The sequence below is a fragment of the Ambystoma mexicanum genome, chromosome 4q (assembly GCF_040938575.1).
Source record: "Ambystoma mexicanum isolate Mex_15411 chromosome 4q, UKY_AmexF1_1, whole genome shotgun sequence".
Classification (NCBI taxonomy): domain Eukaryota; kingdom Metazoa; phylum Chordata; class Amphibia; order Caudata; family Ambystomatidae; genus Ambystoma; species Ambystoma mexicanum.
Genome location: NC_090928.1, coordinates 983,620,416 through 983,644,006, shown reverse-complemented (window position 1 = coordinate 983,644,006; position 23,591 = coordinate 983,620,416). Strand labels below are relative to the sequence as shown.

The following is a 23,591-nucleotide window of genomic DNA, read 5'->3' as shown; positions in this document are numbered from 1 at the left end:
CAAAGTCACCTCTGAACAATGTGCGGGTGCGCAGCCCAGGGAACACAGAAATGAAGACATAAAACATTCTCTCTGCACAACAGCGGTTACAAACTTGCAAGTTCCCACAACGAAAGGGATGAATGATGCAGTGAACCACCTCATCTGCTTACAGATATATTTTCGGATTCAGAATCACAGGCTAGCAAAGCAGAGGGACCCAGCCTGATATCGGCAATAACAGTAGGGCTTCTGAAAGGGAGAGGGACTCCAGACCTTGTCACAGCCCTTCTGATATTCAAAATGGTGGCAGACCTTCATATAGCTTCTAGACAGCCACCCGACCTTCAACTCATTACCTAATCACTGTCAAGCCCTCAGTAGACAGATCTTCAAGACCAACAAGCAACATTCCAGGAGAGACCTTACTACATGATGTAGCCAGCTCAGTCTGGCAGTGTGGGAATTTTAGTAGGACTTAGAGGAAAGAGTCTGTGGAAAGTTATCATAGACTATTACAGAGGGGAGAACATGGGGAAAGCTGGAGGTTGGAGGGAGAGTCTGGAGGAGGTTTAAGCAGAAGAAAGGTATCATCAGGAGGCGGTAGGGTATTTGGGAGGTGAAGAGGTGAGCCATCAGAGAGGAGAAGGGCCGGGGGAGGGGGATACCTAAGAGTGTGGGGGTGGGGAGTACAGGCATCTCTAGGAAGCAAGATCAGAGAGGTTCTGGAGGGCCACATTTGTCCAGGGCAGGACTTTGCTAAAGCTGAAGGAGGTACAAGCCAGTTCAATATCACAGAAGGGCAGGGACCTTACACTAGACCCTAGAAACTAGAGGTGATTAGCGAGGAAATGTCCTGGGGAACAGGACCCTAGGACATGGAGGACAGTGATGTGGTCAAAGCCTGAGGGAGTGGGATGATTCTGTAAAACCATGTCTACTGTCTGGCCTTGTTGGAGGAGACCCTCAAACTCATTCAAGCCCAAATTACACCGGCCGCAGAAAAGCCAGTGCCACATACCCCAACAAGCAGGGCCTGGAATAGCAGGCGCGTCACATGGGCTGATGAGGCGAATGTGATCCACGCCTGGAACTGTTCTAAGAGCCTTTGGTTTTGGTTCCTAGACAGAAGAAGGGATGCCGCAGACGAGCAGGAAAAGCCATGGAGACGCAAGCAGCTGGTCAGATGTTCTTGGGTGTCAGGCCGCTTGTGGAAGCAGCGTTCATCCGTCCGGAATGAGAGGGGGAGCCAGCGTGTCACCACAGAGCTGCAGAGAACACTAGGGAGGCCGCCACAGACCCCAAGGTGGAAAGCAAATGAAGTAGCTGTTCCACAAAGGTTCAGGCAAAGTCGGAGATGCCAGGAGAGACCAGTGAGTCTATCCAAAGCAGCTGGGGACCCCAGGGCGTTCCGACAAGCGTGCAAGCCTGCATTTGGTAAATATAAGACTGTTAATGATGAAAAGAGCAGAATAATATTTGAATGCAGCCAAGATAAAGTATTATCACAATGCTGAACAAGAAGAATATTTGTTAGCAGACTAGACACAGTGCCAAGAGAAACCCCAACCCTATACAGGGGCATGAGATGCCAGTGTGGGGGGAGAAGTGTGAGCAAGTGCTACCTTAAGTACCTCACAGTAGATGCCATTTTTATATAACCAAGGAACTGTACATCATTAAAGTTATCCTGGCAGGCAAGTACACCAGGCAATTGAAGTTATGTAAAGATTCTGGCAGGAGAGTATACTAGGGGATCTGACGGGAACCATAAAATAAACCCTGGAAGGGGATTATACCAGGCAATCTGCAGAGTTTAAAGGAAACCTTACAGAAAGAATGTTGCAAAACTTGTGATTTAAATAAGAACTTTGTGAAATCAGTAAAGAAATAAAGGAACTGTTCATTGAAGTGGAACGTTTGCCATCCTATTCAAGAAACCAGGGGATGGGAACCAGTTCCCATAATCTAAGGATCTTTTCCTTAGAGAACATTTTTGTTGGTAGTCATTATTTCACTTTGGTTTTGAACATCTTTTGCAAACATCTAGAGAAAGACATTTGCTTGCACCCTTTGATGTTTTCTTTTAGTGTGATGGTCAGGATAGGATAGAATAGGACATTTTGGACACAAGGATGGGTTTTTAGTTGCAGACTTACTGACATAGACTGATCCTTAGTTTTGATTGTTATGTAGGGAAATCCCTCTGATAATAGAAGCAGTTAGGCAGTTTCAAAACCCACGTTTGCTTCAAAAAAAGTCTTCACTTGAGAAAATGAATACCTTTTCTCCGGCTCTCCCAGTCCTCCTCGCTTGAACGCCCCGAACTCCGAAGCGTTGAAGCCCTTGCAGCGCGACCAGTGCTCCAACTTTCTGGGCAGCCTTGAGGTGGCTGGAATCCTGGGACCCCGCAGTATGGGTGCCGCGTTACGTGGAGGTTGGCGAGGAGGCTTGAAGCACCCCCGGTCTGCGACACGTCAGAGACCCGCCCGTTCTCGGAGCTTTTTGGCCTGATTGTGCACATGGGCCGGCCAGCTCACTGTGTGTGCCCCTGCTGGTCCGGCTGTGAGCTGGAGGATTGGGGCTCCCCAGACGGCTGCAGCGCAGCCTGGAATTCCTGATCCCGGCCCCCTCTCACGGCCGCTGCGGCATCCGCCTGCCCTCGGCGGGGATGACCTATCACTGTGTTGGCGCCCAAATCGGCCCACACTGGTCTGCCCTCTGGCCGGCAATCTGCCCCTCTACCTACAGAGCTGGAGCGACCATCACGGCCCGTGTGACTGCGCCCAGGGACAGACCCATACTGTGCTGAGGGAGTGAAGAACCACAGAGCACTGGCCACCTGGCAGTGCACATCAATACCAACGCGACTGCTCCTGGGAAGCCGATCACATCCCGGAGGACAGGATCCCCTGCAAGGGGCTGCGACCCCCACCAGGTACGGCAACCTCACCTTGCGCCATGTTAACACCTGCACTGCGGGCCAGGCACCCGCGGTGTCCGGTGCGCAGTATATCAACTTTGCTGTTCAACCTGGAGGCAGATTGAGACCACCCATATCCAATGGTGAACACTCCCAGGGCTCAGCAGAAACCGAAGACGGTGACCCCCTTCATGATTTGACTGTGTGGGGAACAACACATTGCTGGCCAGTGCATTGGACTAAGGGAGGGAGGTGTGGCACGCGATTACGACTGGGGCTGAGTCGGGCCCTCCTCCTCTGGATTGTGTTGACCAGATGCAGGGCTCTACGGGTCAGGAAGCGGCCCTCTTCCCCTGCTTCTAACATCCTCCAACCCCACAGCGGGCACACCCTGGCGGTCTGTTGAACTCTGTGGAAAAGACTCTGGGAACCCTCCCCAAGAGACTCATCAATACCCGGCAGGCTGCCCTGTTGGGGTCACCTGGATCCAGACATCATCCCCACTCACACTACCAGGGTCAGCCACAGCGATCCCCCAGCCTGGCTTCATTGCAGCAGTGCACTCTGCTTTGGCTCTCCCCTAATCTCTGGCAAAGAACTACCAAGCCTTCTCTCTCCCTCTCATTGCTGCACTGTACACGTCCCCGCCCACCCCCTGTAGCACCACAAGAGTACTATAGCACCTGGGGTCTCACACTTCCACGGGACATCACATCATGGTGAACCCTAAAAAGCAGGGGAAACTGGACCAGTTCACCAGGATTTAGCCAACGCTGTCACCATCGCAAGCCCAGCCCTGTCCCTCGCAGTTGGATGTTGCTGCCCTCAACCACACCCTGCTGGCCCTCAAATTCAGCACAGATTCCTTGGGCACCAACATCTACGCCCTAACAAGTAAAATGGATATATCAGCCATCCAGATCGACAAACTGTGCGGGCGTATGACGGATGCAGAGACTAGGACAAGTGAAGGGGAAGATAAAGTGATAGCCCTGCAGTGCAAGGTCTCCCAGCTGCAACAGATTGTCAAGAAAATTGTAGCAAAGAATGACGACTTGGAGGGGTGCTCTCGGCGGAACAATGAGTGTATCCTTGGGATGCCCAAGTCCACGCCCACCGGCAACATGGGGCAATTTGTTGAAACGATAGGGATGTTCTACTGAAGGCGGCCAGAGAAAGGGGAGAACTGAGATTGCTGTCCTCGATGATTCATCTGATCCCTGCTTTTAGCCCAGGAGCAGCGGAAAACCTCAATCGGCCGAGACTATCCTCCGTGGGAAAAACATTCAATATGCAATGATGTTCCTGGCCAAGCTCTGAGTGACGCATATGGGGAAGTTTCGTTCTTCACGACGCCTGAAGCAGTGGAAAGATATGCACAGGAGTTACCTGACCCACGTCGATCCCCGGTCACTGATCCATGACATAAAGTACGCTTTTCATCTTGTGCACGCCTGGTACATATTCTCGCTACGCCTTAATCAGATAGTGGCCTGGGAGGTTTCTTATCGTCATGGAATGAGCCCGAGCCACTAGAGCCCATATGCCGGCGGCGGCTCCCCGTTTCCAAAGTGACTACAGTTGTTTTTGGTTTACTAGTTGGTTCCTGGCTCTTTGGGTGAGGATCATAGCCGGTATGTTTAGGTTTCTGGCATGGGTAGGGGTGGGTAATGGGGGCATTCTCAGGGTCCTATGTAAAAATGTGAAACTGGGCGGGTTAATCCGGGGCACTACTACCATGGTGGGTCCTTACCCAATGGGTGCTATGACTGGCCATGAAACATCGGGTCCATCATTCACAGTCGGTGCCATCATGGGGGTGACAGATATTTCAGTTCTTACATGGAATATACGGGGGTTTACCAACAAGAAAAAACAAGACTTCTTGCCAATTATGCGAAGAATCGTAGGTTTAATGTCCTATGTCTTCAAGAGACACATTTATTCAAAAGGCACCAGCCTCCCCCGCTACCCCCCCCGGACACTACCAGGCTGGGGAAACACAGGTGCGCATCATCCATCATAACACACTCTAGAGGGGTGGCCACTTATATTCATCACTCGCTCGTATGTAAGCTGCATGAACAGACAGGAGACTCAGAGGGCTAGTTCTTACTGCTGGCTAGGGAGGTCCGGGGTCTACGAATCCTCATCATAAATGTATACGCTCCTAATACTGATAGTCCCGAATTCTTTTGAAAATGCACCTCCTATCTGTATTAATATCCGCACTATGAAACAATATGGGCAGGAGACTTTAATGCTGCACTGTCACTAGATATGGACAGGTCTTCCACGTCCCAAACAACCCTTCACAGGGCAGCGCAAGCATGGCTAGATATAGCTAACTACCACGCAGTACCCGACGTCTGGCGGTCAATGCACCTGAATAGACGAAAGTATACTATCCACAGTAGCTCTTCCAGGATTGATTACGTGATGTTGTCCTCGGAACTGTTGCAGAGTTGGGATGACAGAGATCCTCCCTCTCACTCTTTTGGATCACTCCCCCATTTTAGTCTCATTCCAGGCCCCTCCTCGGCCCCCTAAGAAGTCGCGTTGGCGGTTCCGAGCCCGCGTGATTCAAGATGCCTCCTTTCGGGATGGTATCGCTCTAGACCGACACCTTCTTCCAGGCCTACGTAGGATCGGTTTCTGATAATAGGGTAATATGGGAAACCTTTAGGGGATACATACGGGGATGCTGTAGGTCATGTGAGGGCAGCGTCCTAAAAGCCCTGCATGATTCCAAGTCATCCCTCGAGCCTGAAATGAAAGATCTGGAGCAACAACAAGGGACTAACACGCCCGCCCTTCAACATGAACTTGGGGAGAAGAGGGCAACAATGCGCTCACTTACGGAGAGGGAGGAGAGGTTTCTCGGGGACTCCATTGCGGCTACTATTTATGGGGAGGGGGATTGCCCCAGTCATACACTTGCCTGGGCCATCAGACGTTAGCGACAATTAGAGGAAATCGTGGAAATCAACAACCCGTCGGGAGAGAACTCGCGATTGCAGGGAGATAAATGAGATATTTTGAGATTATTATAAAAGGCTATCCACCTCGAAATCTCAGGCCTGGCATGATGCCATTATGCAATATCTAGACCAGATAGGCCTGGGCTTGCTAGATACCGAGACCGGTGCCATCCTGATCATGCCCCTACTCCGATGAAGAAATCATTGCTGCAATTCGCTCTCTGCCGGGAGGGGAAAGCCCCGGGTCTGGACAGTATTACCACAGAATTTTATTAAGACTATATCGACATAGTAGTTGCCCACTTGCGTAGTATGTTTAAATCTGCATTCCTGCTCGGGGGTCCTGCCCAAATCCACTAGAACCACGTTGGTCACAGTTCTCCTGAAATCAGGAAAAGACCCATTTAACTGCTCCTCCTATTGTCCTTGGTTTCTTATAAATACAGACAATAAGATCCTTGCAAAAATTCTTGCCGACCCCCTGTTGCCACACATGCCGGTGCTTGTCCTCCCCGACCAGGCCCATTTCATTCCTGGCAGGTCCACTCAGAATAATCTCTGACCAATGTTCTTGCTGATGCATAATATAAATACTGATATTCCTATGGTCATAGCTGCATTGGACGCCGAGAAGGCCTTTGATTCTATAGAGTGGTCCTTCTTATTCGAAGCCCTTCACAGATCTGGACTGGGGTTGTTTTTTTTTTGCAAAGGATCAGACTGCTTTATACAGCTGCATAAGCAGCAGTATACACCAACCGTCTGTAGTCGGAATATATCTTCCCAACCCAGGGGACAAGGCAGGGGTGTCCTTTATCTCCCATCCTGTTCGTTTTGGCTATGGAACCGGTAGCCTGTTTCCTTAGGAAGTACCATGCACACCAAGGTATTAAGATATATTCCCACATTTCCATTATCTCCCTATATGTGGATGATATGTTGCTTTATATCAAACACCCATGTGTCAACCTGCAACCACTAGTACAGGCAATCACGCACTTTGGTGACCTGTCGGGACTCAGAATAAATTGGACTAAGTTCGAATTGATGCCTTTGACACAGGCAGTGACACAGGGGGATATACCCGGGGACTTCAGATGGTGTCCTCACGGGATATGGTATCTAGGGGTTCAGGTGTCTCGATCTCCTGACACTGTACACAGAGAACAATTTGAAAACCCTGGAACATCTGGAGGGCAGCGTTGAGGGGTGGATCTTGGTCCCGCTGTCCCAAGTGGCCAGGATCTCGCTGGCTAAAATGGTCCTCCTCCCTAAACTGTTATATGCTTTTATCAACGTCCCCAACTGGGACCCGGCCGGGCTCTGGTCCAGGCTTCGGTCACTGTTGATCTGCTTGGTCTGGGCAGGCGGACAGGCTAGAGTCTCATACGACACACTAGGCTTGCCTATTGCAGAAGGCGGTTTAAGGTATCCCGACATGCATCAATATTTCCTAGCTGCCCAGATACAATATTCATTATGGTGTTGGAACCCTTCCCTGGCCCTGCCACATAACGCAATAGAGAAGGCGGTTTTGTTCCCAAATGACCTTGGTGTGGGGAGGGCCTAACCCGATGCCCAGAACCGAGATACACCCGGTGGAAGTCACCTACAAAGCCTGGGAGCATCTGGACCCCATGGTAGACACAGATGTCTGCTTCTCCCCTGATGCCCCGTTCTACGCGGTTAGGGGGATCCCGATCACGATGAGGGGGTGTTTTGCCAACACGTTGAGCACTTGGGCGTCAATACACTAGGAGATCTCATAGCGGACAGTCACTTCATCTCCTGGGATTCCTTGAAGCTGAGGGGTGTTTGGAATGCCATCACAATGCTATTGTAGTACCGACTACATGCAGTGGTCCAATCTAAATAGCCTGATTATCCTCGAGCACCCACCCCCCTCACCACTTTTATAATACATCTCGCAACCCGGACGGGCCACAAAGCCGGTCTCCTCTATATACAAAATTAGTCCCCTGAAAGCACCCCATATGCACAACTTTAAGATTCAATGGGAGCTAGCCTTGAGCAAGACACTCTCTGACCCCCCAGTGGACACTTATTTGTATGCAAACTAAAGGCCGGTCCTTGAACAACCGATTTCACCCGACACATTTTACATGTTTTAATCAGGTGCATTACTCTCCGGCAAGAATACATTGTTTTTACCTGGACAGATCCTCTACACGCCTCGGATGTCACGGGGAGGGGGCAGATTACTTTCATGTGGTTTGGGGTTACCCCTGTATACAACAGTTCTGGGCAGAAGTGGAAAAAGCAATAGCTGAGATGCGGTTATAGGTCATAGTTTTGAATCCTTTTGGTTGAATGCCAAAAGGTTCGAGTCAATAGGACGGGAAAAAAAGGGTCAAAATTAGTACTTTTTTTTTTTTGGGGGAGAGGGGTTCCACCCAAACCCCCGTTTTTCTTGTTTAGAAATCCTTTTTATGTATACAAAAGCAGAAAAAAAATATAAATGTAAAAGAAAAATTGTACCCTTTTGTTTTCGGGCCTATTGATTTAATCCTTTTGGCATTCGACCAGAAGGATTCAAAACTTTAACTGGAAACCCTGAGATGCTACCTACCTGCGGGAGTATTCACCCGAGTTGTGGCTAATGGCTCTGGTGGAGGAGAGCACCCAAATTGAGAGGAGGCTTCTTGGCATGGCTTCAGTTGTAGCCAGATCGCTTATCACCAGATCCTGGGGCAAGCAAAGTCCCCCGAGCTTCCAGGCTTGGCTGAAATGCATGAACTCCTGTGAACCGAGAGAAACTATTAATGCAGTGACTCTCCCAGATAGCAATAGACCTTTTGACTATTGGGGTCCCCTTAGATCCTACAGATCCAAGATCGCTGCTGGAACTACCCCCCATGAGTGAACCTGTGTTGTTGGTCCTCACAGCGCCCCGGAGATTGGAGAGTCTCTAGTTTGTAAATGCCTATACAGTGTCCACCATTAGGATCGTATCATGGTTGAAAGAAAAGTGTTGGGTGGGAGGGGGAAGGTATCGGGGCCTTGTAGCCCAGGGTTGGGAGTGTTTACCTATTGTCTTTTGTTAAAATCAATAAAAAAATCTTTAAAACAAAAGATGTACAAAGAATGCAGTAGTATTTTCTATACCCCAGGTGTCGGACATTTCTTGCCTTCACAGAACCCACCAATTAATTTGTTATTTTAAAAGATAAATTCACATGAACCTCGTGCCAGCCTCTTTGTGAATCTCACCCAGCTACCTAGTCACAGCTATAATTTGTGCCTTCAGCGGAGCCTACTTCCTTTATCTGTCAGCAACAGTCCCCTTTATATACCTGCTCATCTTTTTAATTCAATTCAGGCAGCTGCTCGAACCTCCTCATTTGGTGTTGTCAAAGTCGGTCTTCCCTCTTCTCTTGCCATTGTCTCTCCTCACTGTTCGTAGCTCTTAAGAGGCATTTTCTCAGTTCTCACTGTATCGACTCTTCTTAGCAGCTGTCAAATCAGTGTCCATGAGCTTGCCTACTTCCTTGCTGCTCTACGCCTCTCCTTACATCCTCTGATTCACGCCTGAGACTATTGTGCCAGTGATTGAATCTGCAAGGCTGTCAGACTGCCGCCCGAGGCGACTTCCTCTACTGTGGAAAGGTCGGGGCAGAGTGCTTTAGAGTATTTGAGGGTCATTAAAAAGATGGTAGAAAACGCACCAAAAAAGCACAAAATAGCTGCCACGTCCTCTCATGCATCACCTGTGGCCCAGGACCTCCTGGTGCCCTCAGAGCTATCTTCTGTGAGTGAACAGTATATCCCTTCACCCACACTAGATCTCTTAGCACATTCTACCAAAGGAGATCTCTTTGCACAATCAATGCCATGGCCAAGGCCTACCCGAAACTCCTTATCCACACTAGACCTTGTAAGAATGTCTATTAAATTTACAAAATCTTTTATAGTGGTTCATTTATTGCAGCGGAATGGCACAGACTTAATACTACCTACAAAAGCTCCACCCCACCATCAAACAAGGAAGACTGTTTTAATCAGGATATTTTCATTTAATTTAACCTAATAAATTAGTAAAAATACAGTTGGTCTCCTTACTAGCAAGGTTCAGAAAGTCACTGAACAAAACAACAAATTAATTCAGATTACAAAGACATTGAATACACAGGCATGCCAATTTTTGACTTCGACGATTGTCTTTTGGCAAATACCATCAATTTGACTCTATATATTTGCATAAACATCCATAAACAACTAAGTATGAATGTATATTCTGGTAATAGTGTTGTGAACATGCAAGTCAAACCCTCACAAGGGGGGGTGCACATACAAGATAACAAAGTAACGCAGAAGTAACGTGAAGGGTGACATCACGATGCACGTAAATCACACATATAGTACACCTATACTACACCTAGTGCGCCACACGTAATGGAATAGGGCACTACGCAGTAAAGGACACACGCAACAACATAGAACTTATCTGTAGTTTTAACTAGCAGGTAACTAGGGATTGGTAAGCACGGCCGTCGCAATGAAAAGTACACATGCAGCAAGTGCACTATTTGTATAGTTTGTTTATTAAACAAACAGAATTCAGAAGTGCAATAAGGTTAAGGGTTAGGCATGTAGGTATATTAATGAATAGCAGTTTGCCATTTCTAGAAGACTAGACGGAAGTAATTTTAGTTGTTTTGAAAGGCTGCAGCTTTTGTGAAATTGAAGTTCTGCAGACACTTACAGAAACGGTAGATCAGATCACCATGGTTGAGCGACCAAGAAGACTACAGTAGCGAATTGATTGTTGAGAAGGAAAAGTTCCACATGTGAAGAGAACTGCAACCGAATACAAGATGCAGCCCTACACAGTATTCTGCAAGATAGTTCGGCTGGGTACTAAGGGCTCAGGCATCAAGTGTACCAGTAGTAGAATTAAATATGAGAAATTCAGTTTCACCAATGGGGTCCTGCACAGTTTTTTCTATCTAGGAGCTGGCACGATGCAAGAGAGGAGACTGGGAGTGAACTGGTGCGGGGTTGGGGGGCAAGGGACATGAGGAGCCAATCCAGGGGCTGGAATATAGTGTTGAAGAGGCTGTAACAATGCCTCTGACCATGGTGCTGTTCCCTCATAATTACATTGGATAGATTTGGTGGGATGCTATGGCTCGTGCTGTCTCCAACAAAGGGTTCCAATCTGCGTTGAGGGATTTATCAACCTGTCCCTTGGCGGATACCAACCATTGGCATGTCAGAATTTCTTTCGGTCAGCAGATAGTGATGTAATTGAAGGGAGGGACGCTTAAGGGTTATGACATCATTAAGGGGTGTTAAGGGTGATGTTGCAGGAAATGTTTTTATCCAATCAGGACATGTAATGTATATGAACTGTAAGGAGGGCATGGTATCAAAGTAAGACTGACACAAGTGATCACAGTTCAAGGGTGTTTATTAACTGTAAAATGGTTCAGATAAACTCATGATCTAAACCTAAATCTAAGATGGGAGAAAGCTACGACCATCAAATAATAATAATACAGTGCTAGTAGAGTCTAGTCAAATAAAAAGGGCCAATACTAAAAAGACCTATTGTCAAACCTTATTTATATTTAAGGGAGTTGGGAGAGCAGATATATTTACAGCTCATTCATTGTGCTTACATTGTGTTTTCTGTCCATGGACACTGAGACATTCTACTTTAACAACTGCTTCATAGCGTTTGACCAACGTGCAAAGCCAAGGTCTACAGCTTTAAAGTTTAGGAGATGCTGTGTAGAGCGGACATACTCCACCCTCCACTCCTGCCACGAAGTGGTCATTAAGTGGCAGCAGTTTGCAGTTCGCAGTAAGCATCTGCATTTGCTCAGAAGCAATAACGCAGAGAGGTGAACCCGTGAAAGCAAACGTAAAGGTCGAATATATCACACCATTATTCACAAGTAAGAACTTCCGCAACAAATCAGTGCTCTGCTCGCGCAGGGTTCTCCCTCAGCATCACAAGCTGCTAAGTGAATTAGCAAAACCCGCCGTGTGGAAGTAGGCCCAGCTCGTAGGTGTTTGGCTTATGGCAAATCAGCGGGCACTCGACCTTGTTTGTCAACTACTTGGAGAGTCTAGGGGTACACCCTTTGATCCAAGCAGACGCAAACGTGTTTCGTTCAACTCATCCCGGGTCCGTTCTAAGTGGATTTGCCATCGGATGGCAGTGGCGAGGTCCCTCAAAGCCCAGCGCTGTGCCACTCCTCGGTCGCACATAACTATTCGGTGCACGATAAAGACCAACAGAACGTCCGACCAATTTTGGGATATGCCCTCCCAAAGCAAAGACTACTTAAGCGGTAGGTCCCCATCCATCAGTGCAATCAATGTATAAGGTGGCATTGCCGCGGGAGCAGAGGGTGACACATTCCTTTGCTGTAGAGAGCCTCTTGTCAACTTGAGGCTTTAATTGGGGCAAGAAAGGGCCCTGGAAGTTCTGCCAGACATCAGTGACTTCCAAATCGAGCAGGGTGTCGGTCCCTTAAACGTCATGGTCCAAATGGGCCTCATCATTGAATACATTGGAATGATAGGGCGAAGAGGGCTTGAACACAGCTAAACACCTTGAAGACACCCCATACTTTCCCACTGAAGAAAGGGGTGGCCGACAAAAGAAATCATCGGAAACAGCTCTCATGGAAGACGATGGTGGAGCTAAGGAAATGATCATTAGTAGCAACACAGGGGGAGACCAAAATAGTACCCAGGAAGTTGCTACAATAAAAAACACATGATTCAACAGCGAAACCAAAGGAAGTACTGGTGGTATATAGATTTGGTATAGATTTGGGAAAACAAACTCCAGTACCCAACTGAGAAAGCAGACCCGACCCTCACTAAAGGCGATCTGGAAAACAACGGGTCTCACTTCAGCAAATCTGCTTTCTAAGCAGTGATTCTTCTATCGTCTGTCAGATAAAGAAGTCCATTTGAATGCTGCAGCAGAAAGAGGGCCCAGATTAGAGACCATATCGCAGATGAATGATGCTGCAAGTAAGGAGTTTAATAGTGTGACTCTGGGTGCTAGCAGTCCGCTGAGGAGCAGGGGGATAAATGAAGACTCCCGTAATCTTGGCAACAAAGAACAGGACCAAAGCAACCACGAACCTAGTGAAAAGGGTATTAGGTCCGAAGATACAGGTCATCTAAGCAGTGTGATGGGAGGATTCACAAATAAAAATACGGACCAGCCCACAGGCCTCTACCAGAAACTTGAAAGCTCCCCTTTCAGACAAGGATCTTTTGATGGACATGGCAGCTGCACAAATGGAAGAACAGTTCTCACTAAAGCCCATGTTAGACACGAGTTTGATCGCGGCCATTACTTTAACCCTGGCACCCTATATGAAATAGCACAAAACATTGAGCGACCAAATTAAGGACCAGTCGACATTGATGGCCATGCTTCATTCCAAGCTTCTGTTTGTTAAAGGCTGCGCAACAGCCATCCATGGAAACCTGGAAAAAAATACTGAACAGATAAACATTTTGCACAGTATATTAGACAAAACAATTCAAGACAATAGAAAAGAGGAGAAAATTGACATTGAGAATCTGATTAAAAAGGCCAGTAATTCTCGGGCCGTGGGACCGGATGGCATTACAAATGGTATGGTAAAGAAGGACCCGGATAAATAGACCAATGTGATGTATGACCTATTTAGTACTATCAAGAGGAACAGAAAAAATCCGGAGTCATGGACAACTTCAATCATTGTTCCAATTTTCAAGAGGGGCGATAGGTCAGATCCAAACAACTACAGGCCTATCGCCCTACCTGGTGTAATTGCTAAGTTCTTTGGATCCCTGATTTTGATGTCTCTAACAAAATGAATAAGGAAAGTATAACAGATGGCAAAATGGATTCATCAAGGGGATTGAGACTGCTTTTAACTTGCTTCTGATCAATCTTTTCAAGTCAAGGGTGAAGATGAAGCCAACGGCCAAAATCTATCTTGCTTCAATTGACTTAGCCCAGGAATTTGATACCATCGAGAGACCCATGCTCTGGGCTAAGCTCAAGGACTGGGGATGCCCTGAAGACATCAGTGAGGCTCTCAGACTACTGTACACAAATGACAAGAGTGGCAACCTGTCTACTCAGATTAAAATATCTAAGGGATTGAAACAGGGTTGTCCTCTTTCGCCGGCAGTATTCAATCTATTTATATTGGATCTTGAGAGAGCATTCAATGGTATTAGAAGCTTCCCGCTCCGATAAGAGGAGAGCCAATGAGTCGCCTACTTTATGCCAATGACCTGATTCTTTTAGATCGGACTCAGGTGGGCCTACAAAGGCAGTTGAATGCTCTGGCTGGTTACGTTGAATCTAATGGTTTAAAATTCAACGTTAAAAAATCAAGGATCCTGACATTGGGAGGCAAAAGGGGCAAGAAAACTAACATCAACAGAGCATTGTATTTAAAAGGAGAGAAAATCACGGAGGTCACCACGCTAAATTACTAGGGTATGTGCATAAATGACAGTGCAGCAGGCGCACAAACAGAGGCGTTGCTTAAAAGCAAGACCAGGAATTTAGCATCCCAAGCATGTTTAATAAGGGCGCTGCACTGCAAGTTTTCATTGATCCCTGTGATCGAATTCTACCGTATGAAAGTTTCACCTATTTTGACGTACGGGGTGGAGGCTTCCTTCTCGCTGTCAGCAGCGGTTTGGACTAAACTGGAGAGCATATTTTGGAGAACATTATTCTCCCTGTCTAAATGTTTGCTGATACAGGTGATAAGGGAGACGGTGGGACTGTCCTCCCTTTACTCAATGACAGTGTGGAAAACCTTGTCCTTTTACCGTAAATGCCTGATGGGGATCAATGACGGAGGATTTAAAGTACTAAATAAAGCAGTGCAAAATAACATGGACCCCCTTACTCACAGAATGGAAGACGACCTGTGTAACAATTCTACAAGCTCTCTATATGTCAGAAGCGATCTTGGAGGCCAACCCGGCCCTAGTGAAGCGTAAATTGTTGGACTGGGACTGGATAGAGACTTTGCAGAGTTGTAGAAATTCCAGCCTATATGTGAAAAATGTCCATGAGCCTAAGGCGAGGGGCACAGTGCCAATGTATTTATCCAGATTCCTGAGTAGTTTCTTAAGAAGCCAATTTATAAGATTCTGCTTCAATCTAATGCCTACAAGTGAAATACTGGAAGTGAGAAAAGACAAATGCAGTCGTAACTATGCCTGTAGGCTCTGCAAGGACAAGCGCGAGACACTCATCTAACCTTGCTATGCCCGAAGTTGCGAGGCATCAGATCTAAGTGGCTGGGCGCATTTTTCCTCCAATTTTTGACATTTTCGACTGAAGAATGGTGGAGCATTCTACTAGGAAGAGCACGAGTCTGGGTAGCTCTGGCATTGTTAGCTTATCTAAAAGAAGCTTTTGAAGCCATTGACAGAAATTAAATCGTATATTAACATGGCAAGAAGCTATTAGCTTGAGGCCAGTGTGGCATTATTCAACATGAACTGAAGGTGGGGTCCTTCTACCCCTAAAAAAGGTGTGGTGTTTACTTTCTTTTTTTTCTGCTTTATCATCTTATTCTTTCCTTGGTTTGTGTTTTTTTTTAACTTCTTCATGGATGTTAATAATTAGTAATTGATTCGATTTTTATTTCTTGTGACAAATGTTTGTATGTAGCTAAAAGGTTTCATTTTTATTTATTTCTATTGCACTGGTAACTTACAAGTCCCGGGGCACAGATACATGGACACGAGTGGACGAACATATATAGACAAGACATGTATATGCGTGTTAGATGTGTGTGACTTTAAGGAGGTTCTAAAACCAGTTTTAGTTGAAGAGATGAGTCTTCACCAGTTTGTGGAAGCGTAGGTAGTTATCTTCTTTCCTTATATGGATGGGGAGATTGTTCCAGAGGCCTGCTGTAACGATCGGAAAGGATTCACCTAGTGCAAGCTTGCGTCTATGTGTGGCTACCGCGATCTTGGCTTGTTCCGTTGATCTTAAATTACGGATGGATGAGTATGTGTGTATTTTAGATTTTAGGTAGCTTGGTGCCTTCCCATGGATGCATCTGTGAGCTAGCAGAAGGGCCTTGAAGTGGGTTATACTTTCTACTTCAAGCCAGTGAAGCTCCCTCCTCAAATTACTGATGTGGTCGGATTTGGATTTGTTCTTAATAATTCTGAACGCATTGTTCTGGATGATCTGATAAACTTGTAGGCATTTTTTACCATTAGTGCATTGCCGTAGTCCATGCAAACCATATGCTAATAAAATAAATAATAAAAAATTGCCAATCCTTACCGCTATTCTACAAAAGAGTGTGTATAATGTTCACAAGAAAAGAAAGAAGTGTTCACAAATTGATAAGTCAGGATGTTATGGCCGGGGTCTCCCTTCTATGCGATTTTAGCACAGGAAAAGGTGGGACTCTCGAGCGCAGCACACTCCTGGGCTTCTCTGGCAGGAGCTTACAGTTCCTTTTCTCTATATAAGGGCCTTCTGTGCCGAAGTCTCTTCTCATGCAAAGACTCTTGCTTCAAAGGCATGATATACTAAAATACAACAAAAAACAGTTCCTTCTGCTAACTTTCACATCGTGCAATTACTCCTCACCCTAGTATCCCTCTCAGCCAGGCTTCGATCCTTCTTTCGGCGTCAGCCTCCCAAAGCACTTGCTAATTTCAACACACTTCCGAAGGGCGATGTCATCTCGCCAAGTCACTCTGTTAGCCTATGGCAAGTTCGGGCTTCACACAATCACAGTTTGCACGGCGTTCCCCTCATCTGGGCGTAAACGTCTGTTGCACAATTCCCTCAGTCGGGTTCACAATTTTACAATCGTCTAACCTTTTGCAACGTGTCAAGGACTTTCGACTGTACAAGCGGTTTGGCATGACCCTTGTAGGCCCACCTTGACCCCTCACAATGGCCTTCCCTATGGCCTCTTGATACTTGTAGTTACAATACTTTTAATTCCACATTCTCTTGGTTCAGGAGAGGGGTACCAGCTGGAGACCTTCAAATGAGCCCCTATGTGGCGTCGGACCACTATCTCTGGTACCAAGTTTGTTCACAAAAACAAGAACTCCGTCTATTAAATCTTCTTAATGTTGCCACTGCAACCTTGAGCCCAACATAGTCTGTTCCACTAATCAGGTTCTTCCGACTCATCGGCTGTGCTGAACTCATAGGCGTTGCTTTTGCTACTGGAGTCAAGGACGATACCACGATGGCAACCGCATCTCCCCACGCCAGCTATCAGTGCAGGAGGGTTCCATGTACTGCTGACATCCGTCACACCATTCGTCAGCTGCTATTCCCGGTATGATTCCTTTGTCAGAGGCTTTGCAGTTCTGAGTGGAAAAGGGCAGGGGCAACTCCCTCCTTGACGTCCTTTCAGGTCTCGACGCCTTTCACCTGCATTTGAACTTTCGTCCTGGAAAAGCTGCTTCCTCGTGCGTTTGGTCTTGGTCACTGTGTGCTCTTGTGCTCCGCCTTTTATCCCTATGGGAAGGGAAAGGACAGTCAGGTTTGTGTAGTTGTCGGCAATTGCCTGCCTCTGCCTGACCCATGTGTTGGGACAAGTCAGGTAAACGGCTCTGCTTTTTGTACGTTGCCACTCACGGTGTGAGAAAGTGTTCATGTTGGAAAGGGGGGATATCCTACTGGGCAGGATGGGCAAAAGGTGTCATAAGGAAGGGGATACCATGGCTCACCCTTTCATGTCCCACTTCCACTCGCCGAAGACCCCCATATAAGTTATCCTCCTGCACTGTTCCACCCACTGGAACTGGATCCAATAGCGATGGCCGTGTCCTGGCCACCTGAATGACAGATCCCCAGGGACTTGCGGGTGAGACACCTTCAGGTTTCTCACAAAACCTATAGGGGTCCTGTGAAGACCGACCAATTGTGTAAAGTATGCTAATATGAGATTTCCTTGTATAAATATTGCAGCCCTTTTGGGCAGAGTTGAGAATGTATTACAGTTCAGGTTCACATAGAGTTTTGTTCTCCCAGTCGACTGTTTAGTAAATCTGGGTTTTTTCTTGCAGTGTGCTCTTCCTTTGGATTACTTTCACATTTTTCTTGGATGGCCCCTCGAGGCTTGTGGTATACATTTGGAGGCCCCAGCAAGATATCCAGTCTTCTCGGGGGTCTGAGAGTGCTCTCAGTCGTTCTCCATGGAGGAGCCATGTCAAGACCAGATAAAGTGCACTCACGCGGAGGTCCAGCAGACAACGAAGTTCCCAAATTGTCTGCCTGATCCTGGGGGGCCGACCTCTGCTGAGAGAAGAGACAGCGCAGAGAGGATACAGATGTTCTAGAGCATGTGAGTCTATCAGTGCATGAAAAGCGCAGCAGAACAGTGGTGGTGTTTTTTAAATTTGAGGTTGCTTTATTGGGGTTGAGTTTAATAGGAGACCCAACGGCATAGTAGTGTTGTAAGATATCTTTTTCTAAGAGGAAAGGTGGCATTGATTATTAATTATTTTTATTAGTGATATGGATGTCACAGCAGTGTGTAAGGGAGCAGTAATTTTTTGACAGAGGAAAGGTGACTTCATTTATGGTTGAATTGTTGTGGAAACATCAAGAAAGAAAAGGCTGTACGCAGGTTAGAGATAAACATGGGGATCTCCTCGGTAGAGGGAGGAAATTGTGGCATAGATTTAGAGATTTGTGATGGCCGATGAGTGCAGGCCAAAACCTGTATATAGTATTGAAGTGTATGTGAGTATTATTTGTGGAAGGAGAATATTGTGGTTTGGGGTGTGGACGTAGGGTTGTGCATAAGAGGGGGGTGTTGAGCGGGAGAATAAGTAGTATGTGGTATGATGTGTTGAGGTGTTGATATGCAGATGTTTTTTGTTTCATTAAAAACTTTTTTGAGCCTTGCACAAGTGAAAAGAATTACAATTGATATTTTTACCAAAAGTGTGGTCTAAATTGACAACAGGGAGTACACGACTATTAGAGCAATGTCGTAAGGTAAGGGGAGGGGTTGATTGGAATAATGGAGACTCCCTCGGAGCAGCTTTTTACTAAATTGACACAATATTGAGATCAAATGATTTAATATCATTTTGAATGGGTGCAGGGAAACAGGTCAATGCTTTAAGGTGTGGCCTAGGGAAGGCACATTTGAGAGCAACATAGTTGAATAGTTGAACACATGCATTCTTATTTGTTATTCAAACACAAGGGAAAGACATTACAGAGTAGACAGAGCATTTTGGCCCTGTGGAACATATTTCAGGGAGAAAATAAGCAAGCACCCATAGAAATGAACAAATCTGTACACCAGGGAATGGTCCCATCAACCCTGGCCACATACATACTCTATCCAATTTTTCAACCAGTGGCGGGTACCTCCAATGGAGGACACCGTGGAGGGAGTAGAAGAGAAGAGGAGGGAGTAACACAGACATTACAGGTGTTGAGACACACAATCCAACAGACTAGGGAAAAATGTTGCAGCTGATTGAAATAGAAGAATGCGCGTGCAGACAGAAAGGATGTGTTAAAAGAAGCAGAGGATGTTGTAGAAAAGGCTGTGCTGAAAAGGGAGGAGGAGCCAAGTGCTATAATAACCTCAACACACATGGCCGTCCGGGGAAATGTTTCAACTGGACAGTAAAAATGTCCAGAGGCTGACCTCTCAGGAGATAGGGCGGCAGGTAGTGACTCCATCGACAATGACGGTGGAGAAACATGGAGCAAAGTGGATGAGGAGGGGCTCAGGAGGAGCTGGAGGCTCCGAGATGAGAAAGATACGAAGGAATGGCAGAGCGGGAAAGGAGGAGAAAGAGAGAAAAGGAAACGGAGGGAGAGGGAACGAAATACCAGGTATTGGTCCCAGACACTCCGGAGTAAGATCGAGAAGATTGCAGTCGTAAGTAATGCGAAAGGCACAAGGTCGTCACAGCCACGGGCACAGTTTCCCCTGCTGCAGAAGGGTCGAGGAGGACCCCAGTATATACCTTGGGCCAGCATGGACAGGGTTATTTTGATTTACAACTTGCCGTCCCTCCTGGCAGAGGCGGGCAAGCAAATTATGCTGTAAAAAAGAAGATGGCTGGTATCACCCGGGCGGTAGGCGATATGAAGAGTTTATGTAACGCACTTGATGGGCGAACAGGCAGACATTTGGGAGAAGACAAGATATGATGGGGTGACCCTAAGGGACTCCTATTCCTTCTCTCTCTCTACCCTGTTTTTCCCATCTCTCCCTTCTATTCCTTACAGCATGTTGACTGGCCACCTGGTAAACATCAGAGCCTCACTGGTCCCCGGCACCCCTGCCAGTCCTCTCTCTCATACTTGCCTCAGGACACTACACCCCTCCCACACTCAGTGCACTGAGAAATTAACCCAAGAGAGTGGCTCTCTGCACTTACCCTAGTTTCCCCCGACCGGGCGCACTTGATCCTCCCCCTCCCTGTGACCCTCTGTGCACTTGCTCGATCCGTACACACCATGTCTGAAGATTGTCCATCTGTTCTCCCATGTCTTCACCCCTAATTGCACTGTTAAACTGCAGAATCGTCGTCAGGCCTATTTTGCTGTATCCCATACTGCTAAATGTACTCTTTATGCACTTACTCTACCTGTGCAGACTATTATCGTCTCATATTTTCAAGGGCCCAGAGTGACTGTTGTTTTTTCCCCCATGTTCTCACCCTCCTTGAGTGCTTTGAAACACTTGCCTGTGTGTAGGCGCTATATAAATAAACAATACCAAGTAGCAATGCACACAATGGCGTGCCGTTTAATATTTGCAGAGCGCACGTGTGGAAGGTGTTATGGACAATGTTCCCAGACACCTCAGACATGCAGGCTATTTTGACACGCACAATGAAGCCAGATGAAGACCCTGCACTACACATCCAACAGATACAAGAGATTTGGACACTAGAGACACGACGCACATGGGATGCAAATATTCCTGCTTTTTTCAACATACTGATTAGGGGACTTTCTGCGGAATGTGGTAGGGATAGAATCGAAAGGGTGACCCGAGATACAAGTGCGCATAGTACACCTTTGTAACGCAGAGCAAGATAAAGATAAGGACTCCACAGATAAATGCTGGAAAAGCTGAATCGAAATGAGTACAGTACAAATTAGCCATACTCAGCCTGGAAGGATCAGTAGTAACCCATTTTACAACAGGACAGCCCAAGCCCACTCAACAAGGGGGTGGGTGGAGAGCACCCGTGGTGATGGCACAGCCATAAGCATTTAAAGGGATTGCCCATTTACAAGCACCTGCAGGATATAGCCAGCCAAAAGGTTATTTTCCACAACAGGGAGGATATGCTCAACCAGGAGGGATCCCCCCCAACAGGCAGGGCATTATTCACAACAGGGGTATGGTTAACAGGGTGGATTTTATCAAAAAGGGAGAGGGCATTCACCGAAAGGAAGGGGAATGGGATATGGATATGGATATGGAGGGTCACGACCAAGGGGCCAATTTTTCTTTGTGGGCCGATGGGACATTATGCACGGAAAAGTAGGAGCGTGTCACAGACACCGTACGGCCAGGGTGGAACCCAACCAAGTGTACCAGACCCCCATGCAGACCCCACAGACTCTGATACAAATACCATAGCAACAGATACAGCCTATGCATACACAAGCACCATTTCCCAGGTACCACAGACAGTGACACTACCACAGCCGGTGCCCCAGCAGTCACAACCAAACGCTCTACATTCCTAGGCACAATCATACGCAGCACCCCACAGTGGGACAGTAACATGTTAGCACAAAATGTAGTACCCCACTATACGGGGACAGCACTGTTCTCAGGGAACCCCTTTCCATTCCCAGGGTCAACCACGAATACCCAATATGCCAGCCGACAGCAAGCCCTGATGTGCCCAGTTCATTCTGTAACTGCAGACCCTGAGGGGGAACCCGAGATGGTAGCAAAGATAGGCCAGAAAGATCTCTCATTTTTGGTGGACACATGCGCTACCAGGTCCTGTATTAAGGAAGGCGCCTTTCCCCAGTCAAATTAGTGGACAATCAGGGATTCTCTGGGGCTATAGTAACGGTTCCTATAACCGTAGAGTTGCCTCTTACCATTGGCACACAAGAAATTGTAGCACCCTTGTTATATTCAAAGGACACGCCTATCAACATATTAGGTATAGGCATTATGAGCAAAGTGAAAATGACTATTCCATTCACAGAGAAGAGCATTGTGTGCTCCACACCAGGCATTTATAACGAGCGGTTGCAGCACTCATAAAAGCATTCTGTGCATACACCACTCTGCAAGGTGTACCATTGAACCCACAACTATTTTTGTATGTGGCACAGGGTTTGTTGGGCTGGATGCCACGGATTAAAGATCACACGTTTCGACAGCATGCGCGATTTTTATTTCGACCAGTAGTACAGGAGGGAAATGGTGTCAGGTACCACCATCACCATACACTAAGAAGCATCACTCACAAGGAAAGGCATGGTACTCTTACAAGGGACAGATGAGGAAGGAACTGAGTGGCGCACAATTTTGTGTATTGACCCAACGTTGGTGTTTGACAGATGACAAACCTTAGCATACTATGAGGAGAAAGGGGAGCTCATATTTCAAATTTGCATACCGTGCCTGTTGACGATAGAGTACAGGGAGGTCAACCAGGAGACACATATTTGGGGCATCATATTGACACACACAAGCATATTTGAGCAGGGTACAAGTGAAATTATGGACCAGTGGCGCCCACGATGTAGAGTTGTTGAAAGAGACAGAGGCAGTCTGTATAAAGCTGAAGGCAGGAGCAATATTACCCTGGGTGAAACAGTACTCCATGTCAAGAGGGGCAAATGAGGGAATATATGAAATAATACTGGCTCTGTGGCGACAGGGCATCATGAATACTTCAGAAACCCCATGTAACACAGCCATTTACCCTGCCAAATAACCAAGAGGAGGTCGTGGAGGATGATCCAGGATCTCTGCCCATTGAATAATATAATGGAGGCGGAGTTTCTGGTGGTACCGAATCCTGCCACCATCTTGTGCAACGTCCTTGTGTAACATCTTGTGTAAATGCCTTCTTTTTGATTCCATTACATCCAGATTCACACTATCTCACTGTGTTTACCTATCTCGGTACACGGTTCCAACACACCCATTTACCACAAGGGTATTGTAACTCCCTGAGTGTCTTTAACAGAGTGCTACAAATGGACTTGAGTAACTTACAGATGCATGGCACAGTGATACAATGTGTTGATCATTTGTTGTGCAGTTCAACAGAAGGCCAACAGAGGGAGGATTTGATTACACTGCTCACATTATTGGCAGAAGATGGACAAAGACAAGCTGCCACATTGTCAAAAGTAAGTAGTATATTTATGACAGATACTATCAGCAGAAGGTAGGAGAGTCATCCCAGAAAGGAAAACAGCAATACAGCACACTAAACAACCAAGCACAGTAAAGAAAATTCTGTAATTCCTGGGATATGCAACTATTGTAGATCATGGAAAAATGCCCCTTGGTCTGGACCCAGGAGATGAGTGATTTATTCAGGGCATTAAAAGAGGCACTTAACAGTGCCCCCGTTCTGGCAATGCCAGATAATAAACGGACTAGCATACAGGCTGTGTACTTGGGCCAAAGGGCAGGTTTCATTCACACAGTAGGACCACTATATGTCCTAAGCCTGCAGCT

The 23,591-nt window shown here is 46.8% G+C and overlaps 1 protein-coding gene across 6 annotated transcripts in view; it reads right to left on the bottom strand.

The window, feature by feature from the left end:
* Positions 1-23,591, bottom strand: part of RPS6KC1 (ribosomal protein S6 kinase C1) — a 1,976,431-nt gene that overhangs the window by 1,191,731 nt on the left and 761,109 nt on the right. The gene's annotated exons all lie outside the window — the stretch shown is intronic.